Consider the following 22,008-nt stretch of genomic DNA (forward strand, 5'->3'; position numbering starts at 1 on the left):
AAGATTGGCTTTTAAGCGCAACCTACATAGTGAGTTCCAAAAACAAATTTCTAAACTTGCAATCAATTTTCATTTCAGCTGTGAGTTTGATTATTACTGCAGAATTACTTACCGTTTCCAAAGTGGTCGTAAGGACACGGTTGTGAAGGAAAAATTAGTAGCCTAATATCCGAAAAGTGTTTTAAAAACCTTAGAGTTAGCAGGTGAATAACATACAAGAGCTAAGGATAGTGCATAATAGGAGTATTACTAATTTCAGAAATACTTTATTACTGAACTATATACGTAACACTTATACTTAATTTACGTAGCAAAAGATTTCTACAAGGAGCTATAGGCGATGTTCGGGAAACACCCTAGAGGCTAATTTGGAGACAAAATTGTGATCCTCTTCAGCGAGGAGAATTCCTTTTGGGTATCCCGACGACCTGTGCGCTAAGTTTAACACTTTAGTGAAGAACGGATTAACGAGGACTGCTACTACGCACCCTCGTTCCCTTCGCAGGACGATCAAAGTAGTTACTCAACCGCTAACTGGCCGCCAGGGATGCTTGACTTGGTGATTCACTGGAAAACGAGTCTTATTATCAGTGTACTGCGGGACATACAAACTTCAAAATATACTGCATTTCGAAAATAAAGAAATCACTATAGCAGAAAATAATGATTCATTTTAATAACATTTCTGCCTTCTGATGAAAGGCCGGGAGGATACAGGGCGTTGGACTCATGCTTCGAGAAGTCATGACTTTGATCCCTCCCGGCCAAAGACAGAATTTAAAAATTCAAAATGGTGACTAGTGCATGCCAAATCTGCCGGGATCACAAATTCCTCCTAGTCCCCAAAATAAATCCGCATCTCTGGGGGTACTGGATCGGAGATTGATTGTGCTCTAGTTCAGGTCAAAATTGCGATCTGAGGAAGGGGGGATTGTGTGTGAAAGTGTCCTTCCTGTAAACCGGGATTTGACGTATGCATGTTGTCTCTGGATCATCCTCACGAATGTGCCCCAGACCGTTGCCAATAACCCATTGTGCAGCTCTAGTGCGACGTAAATAAAAAGTACCCAGCCTTTTGGTAGAAGATTTGAAAGAAATTTTTACATCCATTTCTAGGATATTCTCTAGAATTTTACGTTCAGAAGAGATTTGAAATAAGTCCTCTTTTTCGTCATATGAAACTTGTTCCAGCAATAAAAAGTTATTCTTGGACAGATCATTAGTATAAGTGTGGTCCTTGTGTGGCATGTAGTTTCATCTGGTGAATGCTCTGGAACTATACTGTGTTCCAGAAATAAGACTTGAGACTAATAAACAACTAAAGAAAACATTTATTAGATTAAACAAACATTTCACACGTCCAGCGTGCTCTCGTTCGATTCAGCTAGCAGTTGAAGAAAGTACGTGGAAAAAAGCAATTATCGTATCCATGTCGTCCCTTTTATACTCTGAAGATCTGCGCCACTTCAGTTCGCTTCACCTATAGTAATCGCTACCGCAGCGACGCCACATGGCACATATATAGTATATATATCACTGAACATTTCATTGCAATTTTCTTGCAAAAGCAAGCGGTTCGACATCCTTTTTTATAGGAACACAGCACCAATTCAGGGGAACAGGGAAGTTTTCTCTCCTTATTTACATACCCTCGGGTAATTTTGCAGAGCAGCTGAATAAGTCAAACTTGCCAATTTGAAATTAACCTTCCTAAGTGCCCTTTGAAAGAGATGTAAACGAGTTTGGTCAAGAAAAGCTTAATTGTTTCCCGTATATAGATGGATACTAAATTTGCCACCTGCATTAGAAATCTGATAAGATGTTGCTATAGAATCATTAAACACTTCGATGGCAGGTGTTCTTCTGCAAAAACGTTGACAAATCTTTATTTACCTTGCCTGAAAAAGACAGAAGTACAGTCGTAGCCATACTTCATTCATTTTTCCTTTCATGACATTTTTCTCTAATAGTATTTATTGTTTCAATAAACTTGATCTCATGCCCAATTTCTCTCTTTCTTTAAGAAGGTGTTAATGATACCCTTCTCTAAAAATAAGCTCTTTTTCTGGAAATAAAATGTGTCAACAGCACACCTTGTCATATTATATGAAGTGTCGCTAGCTTCTCTCTCAGCAATTGAAATGTTTGGGCAGACACTTATTCGGTACTTTTTTTTTCTCTATGAAAACAGATGCTTGATCTTTTAGCCATATGTGATGACCATCCTTTCCTTTTCACACTGGCTTCAGTAATTTTTGTAGGGCACATTCCTTAATTATTTCTCTGATCCTTTACATATGAAACAAATAATGTTCTCCTTAAGAAACCACTATCTATGAAACATTTAATTTTATTAGCAATTTATGCTTGAATAAAAGAACAAAACCAAGCACAAGTTTGTTCGCATACAGAAGTGAGCAACAATTCCTATGAAGTAGTGAGACTGGCTGTGAGAGAGGTGCCTTGAAAGAGTAGGGCAGATTATTTACAGAATGAATGCAACACTTACAAAATTGCGAACTAAATTTTTTTTGTAAGTGTATCGATGAGCAGGAATGAACAAAATTTTAAAATTATATGCATTCTAAGACCAGATTCAGATGATTTTTAATTTTCGTAATTTTTATTTTTATTTCGGAAGATAATTTTTGAGTTACAGACGAAAGGTAAGCGTAGCGCTTCTGTTTTTTCCTTTTTTTAAAAAAAGCTCATTTTCAATTATTGATTTTAACCAAACAGCTAAACAAAATTTAAAGTTTAAGTATAGTATTAGATGCGAAATTTACTGATTTGTAGTTTTGTTTTCTTTGAAAATTTGCTTACAAATCACCCTTTGCATGTTATACGACAAAAACTAGAAAAAAAAAGTGAAGGCAATTTCACTGTTTTTTGGATCGCAAGCGCTGAGCTCACATCAAAATCTATCTCAAATTCATATTATTCAAATTTGGAATACCGCAGTCTGATCTGCATAGTTGCTTGATCTACGCGTCAGTTTGTGTCTATGCGTAAAAACTAAACAAATATAAAAATTGCATTCACCCTGAAAGCAGATTCAGATGCTTTTTAATTTTCGAAATTTTTTTATTTTAATGTGGAAGGGGATTCTTGTAGTACAGACGTTTAAAAATAAGCTTATGGCCGGGATAGCCTAGCCGGTAGGGAGCTGGGCCCATGTCCGACAGTTCATGGGTTCGAACCCCGCCGACCGAAGTAGTAAAATGGTAACTGATGCACGTTAAATCTGTCGAGTCGCGAAGTCCTCCATGTTCCCGTAACAAATTAATACCTCTGGGGGTACTGGGGATTGGAGATTGATCGTTCTCTGATTAAGGTCAAAATTACGATCTGTGGATGAATGAATGGATGTATGAATAGGTCCCCCTATAAAGGGGTGTGACGTATGGGTGTGGCAGAATTCAAATTCTCAGGCATAGATGGTGCCACTGGAAAGCAGGAACAATCGCACCCCTCTGCCTAAACAGACATACGAAAGAGAGCAAAAGAAAAGTAAGCTTAACGATTTTTCAAAAAAAAAAAAAAAAAAAAAAAAAAAAAAAAAAAAAAAANAAAAAAAAAAAAAAGCGAAAATTGCCAATCAATACTGATTATTGATTCTTACCACATAGCTGAGCTAAATTTAGGGTTTAAGTATCTCATTCGATGAGGAATTTACTGATTTTTGATTTAGTTTTACATGAAATTTGCGTACGAAGCACGCTTTAGATGAGGCAAAAACTAAAAAGTGCATTTGTGATGTCTCTTGACGTGAGGAAAATTCACATTCTTAAATATTTATGTATATAAATATTAAAAAAAAGTGTAAAATTCAGTTATTTCGCAGAATGACTAGATATTTCATGAAATAACTAGACAAGCCAGGTATGGTATTTAATCGATGAAAAATTTCATACTTTACCTAGCTATGAAAACTTAGCAAAGTTTGTGCAATAAAAACAGACTCTTGTGTATTTTAAAACTCTTACGTTTTATTGATTTTAGGTCAAACTAATTCAATGCTCTCTGTTATGATCCATCATGTTAAAGCATCTATTTAGATGTTATATAATTTTGATAAAAAAATTCATTCTGGCTTTGAATAATAAAAAAAACTTAGGAAAAATAATTTTATTTCGTTAGGATTCGTGGTCTGTTCATTTAATTCAGGTAGTCTGACATCTGAAAATAAACTCTTTTCTTAGAAATTTCATAAAATTTTACAATAAAAATTGAAATTAAAGTGAAATAGAATGAAAAAGAAACATATTCCAAGCAGAATTCTTTCAGAGCAATTTTGCTATTAATTTCGTGATATATACCAAGTTTTATTTACAATTGTATAAATAAAAATTCAAAAACTTGCGACTATTATTAAATAATACAAAAAATATATATAATTATAAAAATTAATTTTTTTAGTTAAACTAATTTTATAGTTATATGCGTTATAGAGTCTTCTACTTTTTTTCTCAATTAAATGTTGAATTATTGTATATTTCTTACTAGCTTAAACTTTAATTTATTTAATCTTTTCAGTTAACTTGCACCAATTCACTCCAATTTCTAATCATAATAATCTTTCTATAAATTAATTTGCAAAGATTATTTTGTGTATGTTATTCACATACTCAATAATTTACCAGATATTGTCATATTTCTATTACGCATAAGAGTTTACATTTTTAACTCTTCAGTTTTAATTCTTATCAATTAGTTCATTAACTTTTTTGCTTTTGTTTACATCAGTTCATTTTATATAGATTAGAAGTATTTTTTTTAACATGTTTTAGATTGAAAGTTTGGGATATTTAGTTATCGTTTCACTTACCTAAATTCACATGCAGGTATTACATTTAATTTCGATAAACAAAATTTAATTTATTTTTAATAAAAACTTAAATTACTTTGTATACCAAATATCAAAATTATTAAATGTCATCTAGGTAAAATTAAAAAAAGAAAAAAAAATTCTGCTTGCCGCTTTGAAATCGAACATAACAATTAACTGCGAATAAACAAACAAATATTCTTGCAGCAAAGAAAGAGACTGTCGAAGTAATTTATTTTCTAAAAAAAATATTATTACTAGCTGAATAGAATGTCAAGCAGTTGAGTTCTTTGCAAGAAATCATTCTAATTAATGTTCTTTCAGTTTAAGTTAATTTTTTCTCCATCTAAAGTGTACTTTCTTAATCTTGAGTTATGGGTTATTACGCAGAAGAAGAGAGAAGATTTATCTCATAATTAATAGATGAATATTTTTTCGGGCGCTTCCATATCGGTGAAAAAAATTGTTGCTTTATGTAAAGGCAACTTCTAAATATGCACTTTATTATTAATCTTGATACCCTATTTTAGACGCGTTTTCTCATACTTTTAAAGGTAAGAAAACTAATGAATAGGATATTTTATAAATATTAGGTAGGTGCGTTGGAATGTTGGATTTTTTAGTGAATATATAAAACTGCGTATCATTTTTTAACAGTTGTTTGTTTAATCAAAATATGCTCCCTTTGCTTCAATGCACTTTTATAGACGATATTTTAATGCACGGATTAAGAAATTCTCGGCGAAATAATAGAATTTCTTTATTACAGGACTCTTTAAAAATAAGAAGCTTGGAATAAGCGTATTCACGTGATCTTGTACTAACCGATTTTCATCTTTTTCAAATATTTTGAATAGTTTCTACGGGCGAAGCAGTAAGAAAATAAAGACATTTCGAAAAATTCCGTGTCAAAGTTTATTGATTGTCTAGAACGATTTTTTTATGACAAGCATTTATGCATTAAAATCTTGTTAGGAAAATTGTATTGAAGCAAATAGAGTAGAATTCGATTAAATAAAGAGCTTTTAAAAATGATATCATTACGGAAAAATTATGAGAAAAGATATATTACGTATTTCCTTAAAAGTCCAACAATTCATACCTATTACTCTCTCTTTATATACATATATAAATAGATAAAGTTAAATATATATAGAAAACATGGAATATAAATAAAAATTCAAAAACTTGCGACTATTATTAAATAATACAAAAAATATATATAATTATAAAAATAATTTTTTTTAGTTAAACTAATTTTATAGCTATATGCGTTATAGAGTCTTCTACTTTTTTTCTCAATTAAATGTTGAATTATTGTATATTTCTTACTAGCTTAAACTTCAATTTATTTAATTTTTTCAGTTAACTTGCACCAATTCACTCCAATTTCTAATCATAATAATCTTTCTATAAATTAATTTGCAAAGATTATTTTGTGTATGTTATTCACATACTCAATAATTTACCAGATATTGTCATATTTCTATTACGCATAAGAGTTTACATTTTTAACTCTTCAGTTTTAATTCTTATCAATTAGTTCATTAACTTTTTTGCTTTTGTTTGCATCAGTTCATTTTATATAGATTAGAAGTATTTTTAACATGTTTTAGATTGAAAGTTTGGGATATTTAGTTATCGTTTCACTTACCTAAATTCACATGCAGGTATTACATTTAATTTCGATAAACAAAATTAAATTTATTTTTAATAAAAACTTAAATTACTTTGTATACCAAATATCAAAATTATTAAATGTCATCTAGGTAAAATTAAAAAAANAAAGTGAGGGAATGATGCTGAAGTGAGGGAATGATTCAAGATGAGTATATTATAAAAATGTTTTTTGTTCAATCGTGCCAGCCAATTTTATTTCCCAAACCTTTAAAAAGTATATAAAACTGAATTATAATAAATGTTAGATATACTTAGTATGTTATCATTTTCAAACTCGAGGTAGCTGTAACTTAGAGAAAAACATGTATTAAAATAAAATATCATTCACTCACTATTAGCGTCATTCCCTCACTTTTTAAACAGTGGAATTGATTAATTTATTTAAATATTAAGTATAATTTATAGGATATATACTTTCTTTATAATGCCATTACATATTTCTATTAATATAAAAAGTTTCCGAGCTTTTTATTCTTTTTACTTTTTTGGGATTTTATGAACTGAAAAATGACAGTTTTCGTGAGAATGCAGTTATCCGAATATACAGTTATCCGAAAAGCATTAACTAACACAATTATTTTCTCTGCTTACTTTTTCTTAGTGACTTCGCATTATTAAATTAATAAAAACATATTTCTTAATGTTCAATTCATCAAAAATCATGTCCTAGCATTATTCGGGATTTATATGAAGCTTTTAATCGTAGCCAATGCTTAGTAGTCAATATTTTCCACTATTACGCAATTTACTCTCACAAAGTAAGCAACTAAATATTTGTTTTATTTAAATTACCATTGACTTTGAAGATCCTAAGTGTAACAATTAATGGAAAATAAATATGTACGTGACAGTCAAATAGTTTCCGCTATAATAATTTGACAACTTGTGTTTACCTAACATTATGAATTGAAGTTAAATTATTATTCTAAACATGTGCTTCCAGTCATCTCGTACTCGATATAATTGAGCTGTAAGCCAACAAAAAAATACTGATATTATCTTTTATGTGATTGAAACAGATTCATCTGCAATTTGTATTGAACGATGTGATTCTCTAATCCTATGAAAAAAAATTTCATGAACAAATATCCAAACACGCATAGACTGACTAATGAACTCTTCCTTTTGTCTGCAGCATGTTGTGATGAATATGTTTTTAAAATATGAAAACTGGCATTTATCGCAAAACTAATTTAAAAACCGTAACTTCTAATCTTTGATATTACATACTAAAAATAAACTAAAGCTACTGAGCTAAAAACACCAAATAGTCCGAAAAGCTTTTTCTTGTCAAAAGCTATTTATCAGTGTTATTTTCAGAAATACTTAACTTAAAATTGCTTAAGCTCTTAAATACTTCAAGAGTTTATTTTCTTACAATTTTGAGTTCAAAGTACATGGTCTTAAAAGAATCAAAAAGTTGGAAGATCAATAATTCGAAAAAATAGTGTCTTGAGATTTAAGAATCCAACCAGGAATGCAATTAAAGAAATTACGCTGATTAATGTAGCCTTATTTATTGTCAAGTTTAATTCTAAATGAAGCCAAGATTCACGCAATTTATTTAGATTTACGGGGCTATGTTTAAGATTTAAAACTGGATTTAGTTGTCCCACTATTAGAATATATGTATATAGTATGCAAGTAATCCTTGCCTTTTTTTCGCTTCTTGTTTTAAAGGAAACTTTTAGTTTTGTGTATTACATATCGTGCTTTTCTTTTTCAAAACAATAAAAACTAATTTGCTATGAATATAATTTTTCCTTCTAATATGATTTTTCCTCCTCATTTTGTGATTGAGAATGTTTTTTTTAAAAAAGCATTATCTTACTCCATGTTATTAAATAGAATTGAATGGAATAGGAGAAATTTTCATATTTACTTGCTCAGAAGCTCAACGATTGAGGACTTATAAATGAATTAATTTATTCTCATTTTGTCATAAGCGTTTGAGCAGAATATCTCCTACTACTACGTAGTATAAAATTTGATATTTCAAAAACAGTGTTTCAAATCCCTAAGATAAAATTTCTCATCCTAAGACAAAATTTAACTCTGAGATAAAGTTCATAATCTTAAGACAAAATTTCGTATTCGTAAAAAAAGTTTCACTCTCCAAATACAAGATTTTATACTTCTAACACAAAAATTTCACTCTCCAAAGAAAAGATTTCACACTCCTAAGGAAAAATTAAAAACTCCTAAGACAAAATTACTTACTCTTAATACAAATTTTCATACTCTTTTGACAAAAACTCTTCACTCCAAAGACATGATTTCTCACTGAAAACACAACAATTCACACTTCTAAGACAAAATTGCACACTCCAAAGATAAAATTCCATACTAAGACAAAATGTCACACTCATAAGACAAAATTTTACACTCCTAAGACAAAACTTCACTTTCATAAGACAAAGTTTTTATCATATTATGAGTTAGATACTTACCCTTTGCACTCGAAGTCCTTTCAACAGTTAAAAAAATGAACGCAACCACTAGCATTTTGAAAGATGTTTTACAAATTTACCTTATAATACCCTGATATCACTGATTGAATTGTTAACCAAACATTAAGATAAAAAAAGATTCATAATCAGTGTTGGTTAATTTACAGGTGACAGTATTGACTGACCTCTCGAGGGGAAAGGGTTAGCTAGTTGGGGTAACCTCTGGTGCTAGTTGTCTGGTGTCTAAATGCAAAACGTCAATAAGGAGAAAAGCCACTGTTTTGTGAATATGAAAAACGTTTGTGGTCTAAATTTTTAATATTCAAAAACTTACTCCAATTCTGCATAATCCGGGCTCATTTGCGAAAATTGAGAATGTGATGTCACAATTGGCATACACATATTTATTTTCTATCTTTTAAAATATCTTTCATTACTTAAGCTGATTTTTTTATTAATAGAATTATATTTAAAATAAATCAGCTTAAGTAATGAAAGATATTTTAAAAGATAGAAAATAAATATGTGTATGCCAATTGTGACATCACAGAGAAGTAGGCAGTGATTTTGATAATTTTCCTCTCGGTGTGAAAATGTCGCCAAACATGTGATATTTAAAAAAGTTTAATAACTAATAAAATATTTAAATAATTTTTTCGTTCTAAAGATCAAATAATTATTTCCGCCAAGATGTTATCTATATAGTTTTGCTTCAATTGTAAGACATTTAAGCTGTGGCCTTTTTACTTTCCTTTGCTACAGACCCCCGAAAAAGCTTGTTAATATCGTACCACGAGCACATACTGTTAGCTATATTTTTTTCCTTTCTGTTCTACAGCAAAATTCACTTTTTTTGAAGGGGTTAAGGGAATAATTTACAATAAATAAAACATCCTCCGAATAACTCAAACTTTTTAACAAATCTCGATAATTACAGCAATGGGAGGCGTCGAACATTATCTGCTTATTTGTTCACACTCTCATTCTCAAGTATTTTCAAAGAAATTTATTTATTACTTCTATTTCAGATTTTAAAATCGATAACTAGAGCAAGGCATAAGTAAGAAAACAACAATATTTCCTCTACAGAAGTGCTTCGTCCAACATGAACTATGCGGTACTAATTAAATGAAAATTAGAATAATATAAATACGATTCACTGCAAAATGAAGAAAATTGTGATCGCCGAAAAAAACTTTATCGTGTTTTCCTCTTGGACATCTTTAACTGTTAATCCTGAACTGCTCGGTACACAATTTCGCAGGAATATTTAAATACTGCTCAGGCAAATTCTGTGTAAATTCTTTTGACGACCAAATCGACATTAAACAGCCAATCGAGATCAATATTAAAATTTTCGGATTGGTACAATGGTGTTTGATGGAGATTGTAAGCTGCATCAAACACCCGTTTCGGATTCACAAGTTCGTACATGAAATATGATTTGAAAGCTAGGCTTATTTTCAATTTAACATGAATAGTGAATGGATCATTTATATTGCGTGGAAGATAGTCTACGGTCTTGTGCAAGTTACTGGGTTCGTTGACAATGGATCCTTTTATCCCTGACGGGTGATCAACTCCCAGTTCGCGTATTTGCATGAAAGTGATTCAGAGAGTCACCATTCGCTCTTCGGTAGGGTTCAATTCTCTCAACCACTTTGCTACTTTTGTGAGGGATGGGCTTCATGCTAGCGTTTGCGAACGGAATCCTTTCGTTTTTTCCGTTTGTGTGTAACGTTTAAGGTATTCCCGTCTGCGTTCTTTGGCTTTGACTTTTTCAACCTTGGTAAGTTTAGGCCTTGGGGTCGTTTCTTTCTTCACCTTAATTTATTGAAAACGATCCAGTTTGAACTGCAGATTAAAATTTCTGATTCTTAATTAAAACAATGAAAACAAAAATATCGTTCAAATGATAAAATTCTCTTTTATTCACAACTCAAGAAGTATTTATGGGATCTCTCTGGTCCCATATCTCAAAAATAAACTCACCAACTTAATGGATAACAAAACTAAACGTGAAAAAGAATTCTAAAAAAATATCAAACAGCAGCAGTTGCCATTGCTACACATGCGTACTGTTTACTATTACTATTGATTATTATTATTGTAGCTAAAAAGTGAGGACGCCATGAAGTCCAAACCAAGACCTATTTTGCCAATGAATAATGAAATGAAATGGTAATGAACATGTTTAAAAGTGAGAACATTAAATTATTTTTGAATTTTAAACTCAATTTTGATTGTCATCTCTTATTTATTTTAATTTGTTAGTAGACTTTAATGAAAACATATTTTTTGTATATCTTTATGAAAAAAATTATTGTTTTCTAAAAAAATACTCAGAATGCTTTTGATAATTTTATGTTTACTGTTATGCAAGACAAATATTTGAATGTTTTAGATGAAAACTAAGGAAATTATTTCGACGAAAAAACCATTGTTGATTTAATTGTAATAGTTAGGATTCGAAATTTTTTAAATTTTTTTTTTATTTCCAATGAGCTGCATTATCGGTCTTGCCGATGAGCAGACCTAGTGCGTTCTCCAGAGGTGGTTTCCACTCTTTCAGGACCACCACAATGGGTGAGATACCGTTGGTCATGTTAATTTGGACGTCTAGTTTCTGCCACACCAGATGGCAGCACCGAGACTCTATTTGGATGCTAAAGTGCACTAGGAATTTAATTTTGCCGGAAATGCCAAGAGTCAATAAGGCACTCCAGGGATCTTTTACATGCGACATAATCATACGACATGGCCGCTGAGGATTTTCTGCATCCCGAAAATCCGGTGTCTGGGCCGGGGATCGAACCCGCAGACTTGGGCTCAGAAGGCCGAAAACAACCCAACTGCGCCACCCAGCCACGGATTCGAAAAATTAAGGCTGACTATTTCAGAAAATTAAATTTTTTTCCTCTGTAATCCTTAGCTCTGTTTTTAAAACTTAAAGTAAAAATTAAAAATCTGTATATAAAGGTTTGATAGAAAATTTATTTCAAAGTACTAATCATAAGAATATTAATATTTTATTTTCAGGCAAAATGATTAAATTGACTGTAAACGTTCACAAAAGATCAGATGCAATAATGAAATTAAATATTAAAAAAGTGGTAATCTAAAACAAAAGTATTAAATAACTTTTATCTTTATGGTTGGATTTGAATGTGTTGAGCTGATTCACTAATGCATCCAGTGGCTTATATTAGTTAGTTTTAACTAATAATCAGGCTACGATATCAGGTCCCAAATGTACTAAATTTCCAGATCTCAAGTGTACTAGAAACAAATCGAGAAGTGTTTCTTTTGCCAGATATGGATTTTACAAAATGTAAAAAAAGCATGGTTGCTGGTATGGAAGTTGTGGTTTGATGTTTCTTAAACGTAAATGTAACCCTTTGCAACATCTGGGGCCCTATTACCAGCTTCACGGAACTTGATTCCGATCGAAATGAAACTCTCGTGACGTCATAAATCCGTGAATGTCAGTTAAGTCGTATTACGAGCTCTTGATTCCGCTCGGAACTAAATTCCGATGCGAAATTATTACTAATCCCATTCCGGCAGGTTTAAGAGTAAGCGAAATCTAGATTCCGATAAGAGTTTGTTTATTTCAGTGAACAAAATGGCGCTGTTTTCCGTCATACAGCCAGCTATTGCTGAAGAGAGTGATCGTAACACTATTAAGAGAAAGATCTATCGGCTTAAAAGATTTTGGGTATTCAAATATCCCGACAACAAAATTTAGGAATTAATTTAGGTTGGAAATTAGTTTTTTATTAAATGGTGTTACTCATAGGCGAAATTCAGTAGTGGAAATGAATAATATCGGATTGTGGAAATTAATAACAAAAGCTACATAAAAAAATTATGTACGAAAAACAATAGAATCTTAGCTAAAAAAAGGAATTACCAAAGTTAGCTATTAGAATTTCCTATATTGTTCGTAATATGCATGTGTGGAGATTTTACTATCGACTGTGCTATCCTTCAACTATCTAAAGGTACTTTAAGGTGGATGCAAGTTAACATGTCTTATATAGTAGTGATTCGGTATTTAATATTTATAGTGGTAATTACGCCAGATATGCCGGTAAGGCTTCCTTTATTTTAATCTGGATTGTTTTCTAGGTATTCCACAATCATTGTTTGGAGGCGAATATTAATTTTTGTACGTGAAGCCATTTGAAAATACGACGTTGTAATTTCACTCTACACTACTCTCTATACTTCAAATAAACACAAACTTGGCTTTTAGAACACAAAATTGTTGAAAATGTATGAATTTTTAAACTTTCAGTTCTAAGTTAATGCGATTTTAACTCGCATAGAAGCACAGAATACAAACATATCGTTGTCAGATTAATAAATTTGAATTATAATAATTTTCTAATTGGTCAAAGTTAGCCCCGCCTACTAACTTCAATTTCACCGGAATCGTGTGGAGTGGCGATTTCGATTCCGGATTCTGATATGCTCATGTTACGGCAAAGTGGGTTTTACGAAATTGGCAATCCGATGAAAGCTAGTTTCCGATCGGAATCGTTTCCTAGCGGAATAAGTTTCGATGAGTTGGTAATAGGGCCCCTGGGGCCCTATTACCAGCTTCACGGAATCTAATTCCGATCGAAATAAAGCTCTCGTGACGTCATAAATCCGTGAATGTCAGTTAAGTCGTATTACGAGCTCTTGATTCCGCTCGGAACTAAATTCCGATGCGAAATTATTACGAATACCATTTAGAAACTTTGACCAATTAGAAAATTATTATAATTCTAACTTATTAATCTGGCAACGATATGTTTGTATTCTCTACTTCTATGCGAGTTAAAATCGCATTAACTTAGAACTGAAAGCTTAAAAATTCATACATTTTCAACAATTTTGTGTTCTAAAAGCCAAGTTTGTGTTTATTTGAAGTATAGAGAGTAGTGTAGAGTGAAATTACAACGTAGTATTTTCAAATGGCTTCACGTACAAAAATTAATATTCGCCTCCAAACAATGATTGTGGAATGCCTAGAAAACAATCCAGATTAAAATAAAGGAAGCCTTACCGGCATATCTGGCGTAATTACCACTATAAATATTAAATACCAAATCACTACTATATAAAACATGTTAACTTGCATCCATCTTAAAGTACCATAAGATAGTTGAAGGATAACGCAGTCGATAGTAAAATCTTCACACATGCATATTTCAAACAATATAGGAAATTCTAATAGCTAACTTTGGTAATTCCTTTTTTTAGCTAAGATTCTATTGTTTTTTGTACATATTTTTTTTTGTAGCTTTTGTTATTAATTTCCACAATCCGATATTATTCATTTCCACTACTGAATTTCGCCTATGAGTAACACCATTTAAAAAAAAACTAATTTCCAATCTAAATTAATTTCTAAATTTTGTTGTCGGGATATTGGAATACCCAAAATCTTTTAAGCCGATAGATCTTTCTCTTAATAGTGTTTCGATCACTCTCTTCAGCAATAGCTGGCTGTATGACGGAAAACAGCGCCATTTTGTTCACTGAAATATACAAACTCTTATCGGAATCTAGATTTCGCTTACTCTTAAACCTGCCGGAATGGGATTCGTAATAATTTCGCATCGGAATTTAGTTCCGAGCGGAATCAAGAGCTCGTAATACGACTTAACTGACATTCACGGATTTATGACGTCACGAGAGCTTCATTTCGATCGGAATCAGATTCCGTGAAGCTGGTAATAGGGCCCCTGGACACAATGGCAAATTAAATTCATCCTAAAATAGCATATCTTTCGGCTCCGAATAGGGCTCTGAAGGTGACCAATACTTCATATAAACATACCACAAAACCATAACCAAGCACCAAAGCTTATTTTTAAGGCTCTCTTTCTCGGTAGGTCGGTGTGGTGCACAATGGTCTGTTGGCGTTAGTCTGGGAAATATCTCTGGGGAGGATACGAAGACATGCAATCACAAATCGCAATGCCACTTCCACAATTCAGACATAGATTTGAAGGAAATCTTTCACCAGACCCCTTAACCCATGCCCCTGATCTGCAACCGACCACAAGATTGTTGATTCTACAGATTTTACAAGCACGCATATCACATGCATTCGAAGGGTCTTAGCGGCGGACTCTATATTTCAACGGTTATGTTAGTCACGTAATTTTGATTCTGATCAGACGAATTAAACAACATTTGAGCTGGTACTACTTTCTCAAAATTTCCACACCAAGGAGAGGAGTTTCAGACGCGATACTATAGATTTAACGTGCACTTTGCTGTACACGCCGGCGGTTGTTTTGATGGTTGCCAGGATCGAACTCACTACTCCAACTCTCAAACTAGTTGTGTGAGAGCCGCTTTAACCGACTGCGCCAGCGGAGAGCAATGAATGGATATCTCATGGACGAAAATGCAACAGTACATTATGCCAGAAGCGTACAAAATTGGTTCAACGAACACCAATCTGACTTCCTATGCCTTCCTTGGCTACCGCAAAATCGAGATCTCAATCTAATTAAAATATTTAAGCTATGTTGGAAAGTTGCATCTGGCAATAATCTCTTCTTGCATATAATTTACAGGATCTGTCGGCTAGGCATAGTATTCTCCAGTCGTAAAGGTACTCCAGAAACGTGCAGCTTCAATATCCTCAGGAACACGCACCATTATGTGTGTAAAAGGAACACATTATCTACCCTGTTCAAACGATCGATCCACCAAACGATTTGAGGTATCAAATTCATAGGGAAATGTGTAGATAAACAATAGTAAAGTTTTATACACTAGTGCAGTGGTTCTTAACCTTTTTAAGCAGCGACCCAAATTTGAGAAATATGTTCATGTCGCGACCAAACAAAAGTCAAAATTTTTTCATTGCTTTATTTTAGATCATATTTTTAAAAAATCTTCAATCCAACGATGATGATTTTTTTTAACTTGCAAATTTATTATTTATTTTTTTAATAATAAAGATAAACAAAAGTACTTTTCGATCCAAGGAAAATTTAATTAATAATCAAGTGTTTTTTATAATTTTTATTTGCCAAATTAAAATATATTTATAACTTTTTGAAAATAATTGACATGTTAACTTATTCCTAGAAAAAAAAAGAAATATCAATACATATGTTAAGTCTTTTAAATTTTAAATGCAAGTCATACAGTTTTAATGCTTGGTCATAAGTCGAACTTGGATCACATAACAGAGAGGCAAGGCACTATTCCCTGAGTCACCATGACTCCATTTGTGAAGTTTATGAATTTCGCACTATTGTGTGTTTTAAAAAATGACAATGACGTACAATGGAGATAAGAAAAGCATTAATATCTGTATTTGATTCTGCAACTAAGATATGTACTTTTCAATTTCCTATATATAAAGCGCAGAATGCTCTTTTTTACTTTCTCACCAAGCTGTTAATTGCTAGGCTTCGTTGTTCCAAATGTTACAAATATTTAATTCAGAACATGCAGAGTCCGCGCTAATCAATCACCACCCGCCAAATACGATAAAATCGCAAATTTAAAAAAAAAAATAGTGCGTGGAGTCCCTCCTCGCGGAAGAAGTTAAACTTTGCAACCTGCGACGTTAATTGTAGAAGAATCAGCAGTCGTAGAAGGATCACTAGTTCTATTCAACGACCCTTTTTTCCTGCTCCGCTCGCTTCCGTGCTCTGTAATCACGGTAATATTGTGCATTTTTCCCTCTTGAACCAGTGGAAGTGCTTGTGGTTGCCTCATCGTCTCGCCCTGGAAAATGTATTTGTATTAATAATGTATGTGAATGAGTCATAATGTAATCTCAGAAGAGAAAACCTAACAATCAATAGATATTCAGAAGAGACGTACCTTGACATAACCTTAAATCCGTCGCATTGTCCATGGGATTGTTTTCACTCATTTTTTACAATTGTTATCCACTAAATTTGAAAATAAAAAATACTACCCTATTAAATTATATGTGTATCAAATCAAACTAAAAAAATTTTTATAGAAAAACAATACTTTTATGACTTTTATTATTTTTATGCTAGTGAGAACCAAAACAATATGGAAATGAATGAGGGAAAACTGGATCCTGCCACGTGATTTCCCGGCCAATAAAAATGCGTTAAAATCGTTAAACGTTTAACGCAACCCTGTTGGAAGTCGCATAAGAAGTATAACTTCAAAATAAAATGTATATTCCCCCCTCAAAAAAATAATTAATAAATAAATAAGTAAATAAAAATTAATAAAAAGATATAAAAAATTTCAACAGAAATTTTTCGTAACAAATCCCGTAATTTCTATTCGATTATAGTAATTTCCGTTAGATACGTCGCATAACCAATTAAAATTATATTAAGTCTGGATAATGTGGGAAAACAAACTCCGGACAAGCCATGACTGCTGTGCATTTGGACACGTGCTCTGCACGAAAGGACTTTGACTGTATTGTTAAGAAGTACTGGAGAGATAGAAGCCTAATGACCTAATGACTGGCATTTGTTTAATTAATAATAATGTAAGCAACAAGAGAAATTATGAAAGCATAGGACAATTCACTGTAAAATACAGATTGCTATGTTCTTTGCTGGATCCAGCGATATCACGTAGTGAAATTTTTTCCTACTGTTTTTGTCAGTAAAACAGATAATGTTGCATATTATTAATATATTTTACCTGGAAAAATATTTCCATGTGGCAATAACATACACAATAATGTGACAATAAAATAATGTTTAACCTTACTGCTCTTGTTTAGGAAGTTATCAAAAATTGACCCCAACCTATTCCCGTTTCTTTCCCTGAAAGACTATAAAAAAAAACTACTTTTTTCATTCTCTCTCCCATTCACTGCTCCTTTAATCCCCTCCAACTGCAAAATAACTCTTAATTTGAATTTACATTTTATGAAATAATCCGATTTATATTAAATTTGTATTTTGATTTGAAGTGAAAAGAAATCATTGCGAAAAGAAATCAATTACAAAAAATTGTCAAGATTTGCGTTTGGCTAAGAATGCTGGCTTTGGCTTAATAATTGGCTCATTTACTGTCTAGAAATTTGAAGTCCTTAGTGCGGGATCTGACAGGGGTAATACATGTTAAAAGTGGAAAGAAAAAACTATTAAGTAATTCTTTTGGAAAATAGGACATAAATATTTCATTATAAAATTCTCGCAATTCAGTTTAATGCAAAATTATCACAATTATTTTAACTCTTACTTAAATTAAGTTTCATGTGAATTCAACTTATGTTTGTTTCGTTATAAGTTTTGGTTATATTTGTTGTAAAATGCAAGTTGAACTCTAATTTTAAATTCACACTTTTATGAAAATATTTGCAACATCAATCTACACTTATAGAATACTAAATCGTTTGACTATGGAATTCGGTAAATATTTGTGTCAGAACTTTTCCAGTAAAAAGGTTCAAAACACCTGACGTCATTAAAGTTGTTCCTCGAAGTCTCCATCTTAATATGAAATGCCGCTTTTTTGCTAATAATATATTTTTGCAACGGCTGTGAGTTTGCAAGTGACGTGCCAGTTAGGTCAAGATTAGCCTATCTAAAACCAGCACTGTCTACGCTTATTTTGATTTGATTTATTGATTGAAATTACATACATTTGCTGACTTGTGTGCTCAATATATAGGCTTATAAGTCATTGTCAAGTCGAAAATACAGATAGAACAATTCAGAGAAAGACATCACAAAGAATACATCCAGGGTTACGGCGGGATTCGAACCCGCTACCTCCACGCTTAACAGAGGCTTATTTTGAAAATGCTGCAAAACGTCAATATGTGGAAAAGCCACTATTTTGTGAAAATGAAAAGCGCTTCCCAAATAGCAAAATAAGGTTTATTTTCACTCTGTAAAAACCTTTTGATGTAAACCTAAAAAGGTTTCTTATGCGGTTTACGTGTAAAGCTTCTAAACTTAAAACTAGATATGTGACAATCTGCTCTATTCCATGCACGTTACACAAATCCGGAAACTTGGAAAACAACCTTCTATATAAAAACCTTAAATTGAGCTTGAGTTAGGGTTTTCAAGCGCGAAAAAATCCTTTCATAAAGCTAGTCTCAAGGTGAAAATAATCTTAAATCTAGGTCATTATAAGGTTTCTTTTCGCAAAATCTTGTAAGTTCAGCTAAAATTCACCTTGTCTTGAAGTTTTAATGGACAATGCAATTTTATCCTGTCGCTAGTGTGACTTCAGCTAAAACATCATTATGGTGACCATTTTACCTAAGTGCAATATTTTTGCTTTATCGAAAAAAGGTTTTTTGTATAAACATTTTCGTGACAATGAAAGGAAAATTCCGAAACAAGGTTGCCGTAAGGTTTACATGCTTTCTGGGTTTGTGGCCTAATTTTTTAATATTTAAAAACTTACACTGCTGCATTAGATGAACTCGTAAAAATTTGCAAAAACTGAGAATAAGGCAAAAATTTTGATAATTTCCATCTCGGTGGAAACAATTGGAGAATTTTAAAAAATTGGAGATTTAAAAAAAAAAAACGTTTAACAACTTTTAAAATATTTAAGTTATTGGTCTGTTCTAAAGCCGATATAATTCTTCACAGCAAGATTATATATATTTATAGTTGGCATTGCTTCAAGTGTAAGGCCTTTAAACTATGGTTTTTTTATTTTCCTTGGAGACAGAGCTTCAAAAAACAGCTTTAGATCATCTTCCTATATGCATATGAGTAATAAATGCATATACTTAAATTTAAAGTTTAATATACTTCAGGGTTTTAAAAAAAATGTATCGAAAATATTTCCCCCTATGCGACGATCTATTAACAAAGGAAAAAAATGCTCTCGAAAATTCCGAGTAGATAATTAAAAACCATTAATCTGTGATACCTTAGAAACTTAACACCTAACCACTAAGGATCGACAAATTAATAATTTGAATGTAGCAGTTTCAATAGATGTAACAATTGATTGAGATTAGAAAAGAATTTTTACATTTATTATTTTAGGAAAGAAAAAAAAACCGTAATTATATCGTAAATTCTTAGAAGCGTATCGCGAATTTGAGAAAGAAATCATTATAATTAATGTTTCTTCTCTTGTGAGTCGATAATTTTTCATCAGACTTCAAAATACATACAATTAGTTTAGATTTATGGGAGTTTTTTTTAAGATGTTGATTTGTATTCGACCTTTAGGAATTAAGGTAAGAAATATTGATTTATAGCATTTTATTGAAGACATTCTTTAATGCTTTTTCCTAGTGATAATGATAGAGAAACTGTGCGTAATTTCTTTCCTAACTATGCGATAATTTTTATAGAAAGTCAAAATCGCTTATAACGGGCTTTTAGTTAAAGAGATCTCTGATTTGACGAAAAAAGAGTGAAATTATTTGGTTGGTACCATTTTTAGTCTATTGGAGCATGGCTCGCTTTTAACGAACGAATTCCAGCTTTAGCGAACAATATTTTGTGATAAAGGAACAAGAATTAGACGCTTTTTGAAATTGGAAAAAGAGTTGATAAGTTTCGAAGGGTTTTAAGAATTTTATAGTTATTTATCCGCTAACGCTACTATCATCGCTTTCTGGAAGTCTATTCTCAAGGATGTTTTTACTGAAATTAAAACAAAATGTGAACCATTTATTTGGTAATTGTTTGGCTTCATTATGGTTACTGTTGGCCGGAAATTCTGCTTCTTAAAATTGTAGTTCTTATTACTATACATTTACTAAAAATACAAAGCTGAAAAATGATTTTAACCAAATAAATACCATGCTCTAAGGGAGAGTGTCTTAAACTGAGGGTCGTGACTACAGTTGGGATTTCGGGACCTGCAGCAGGGGTCTCCTAAAATCTTAGCGATTATGATATTTCTTTAACTTGTAATAATTATTTAATAATTACACAGTACTTTTGCGCACTTTTATTTGAAAATAGATATTTCTGTGGGACGTTATTTTTGTCTTAAACTAACTGTAAAATAAAAGTGCTGATCAAATCTAAAAAAAAAAGTATTGAAGAAATGCTTTGTCCTGTGGTGCCGACTATTCTGTAATGATTATATAATCAAAGTCTGGAATCTATAATTAAAATTTGGTTAACATTTCCATTCATAATAATACTCACATATATGCTGTTAGAAGTAAGTGGATTTTCTCAGCCGTGACTTACCAAGTGGCTATACTCAGGTGGCTACATCAGTGGATTAATATAGCTGGGTAGATGTAGCTTCCATTATGTTGCTTCTTGCAATTCATGTAACACAAGGATTTGCGCTCGGCGCTGAACAAGGAGACAGTTCTGTATATCGTAGTACTTTTATACTGTGCATGAGAGAAAAAATTTAATACTTTTTTTCATCATTTTGAAGTGAATCGTATTTGGCAACTAATGAAGAAAATCTGATCAGAATATCCTAAAAATTAAAAAAAAATTAAATCAATTTTCAAACTAGTTTTCGCACTTTTTAAGGAAAGCTAAAAATGATAAGAGATTTTCGACAAATGTTATTTTGTATCATAAGACAGAAATAAGTAACACATGATACAAAATAACATTTATCGAAAATTTTCGACAGATGACAAATGTAACATAAGACAGAAATAAATAACACATGATACAAAATAACATTTGTCGAAAATTTCTTATCATTTTTAGCTTCCTTTAATTTTTATATTTCAATAAACGTTCATGCACCAAAGTGTGATTTAATAAGAGGAGAAAACAGACGAAAGAAAAAATACTTATATGGGGGATGATCCTCAGCATTGCAGGTGTCAATTTTAATAATTTATTTTGTAATTGTATGAGATGGAATATCTAGAAAATCTCTTATTTCGAGCTTTATTTTAAAAAAGAAAGAAAATTACTTAAAATTTGTTGAAACTTTTAAAAATATCAAGATATTCAAATTGAACTTTCTTTATTCGTGCCAAATAGGATTATCTTCAAAACTAAGAAAAACAAATTTTTTGTTTCTTACGCCCATGCATATATAATTTAATTACTTGTATCTTGCGCTGTTTCAAACGATTTTTTTTTCAAATTTTAAAACAATTAATTTTGTAGT

This window comes from Parasteatoda tepidariorum, chromosome 5, assembly GCF_043381705.1.
Source record: "Parasteatoda tepidariorum isolate YZ-2023 chromosome 5, CAS_Ptep_4.0, whole genome shotgun sequence".
Classification (NCBI taxonomy): Eukaryota; Metazoa; Arthropoda; class Arachnida; order Araneae; family Theridiidae; genus Parasteatoda; species Parasteatoda tepidariorum.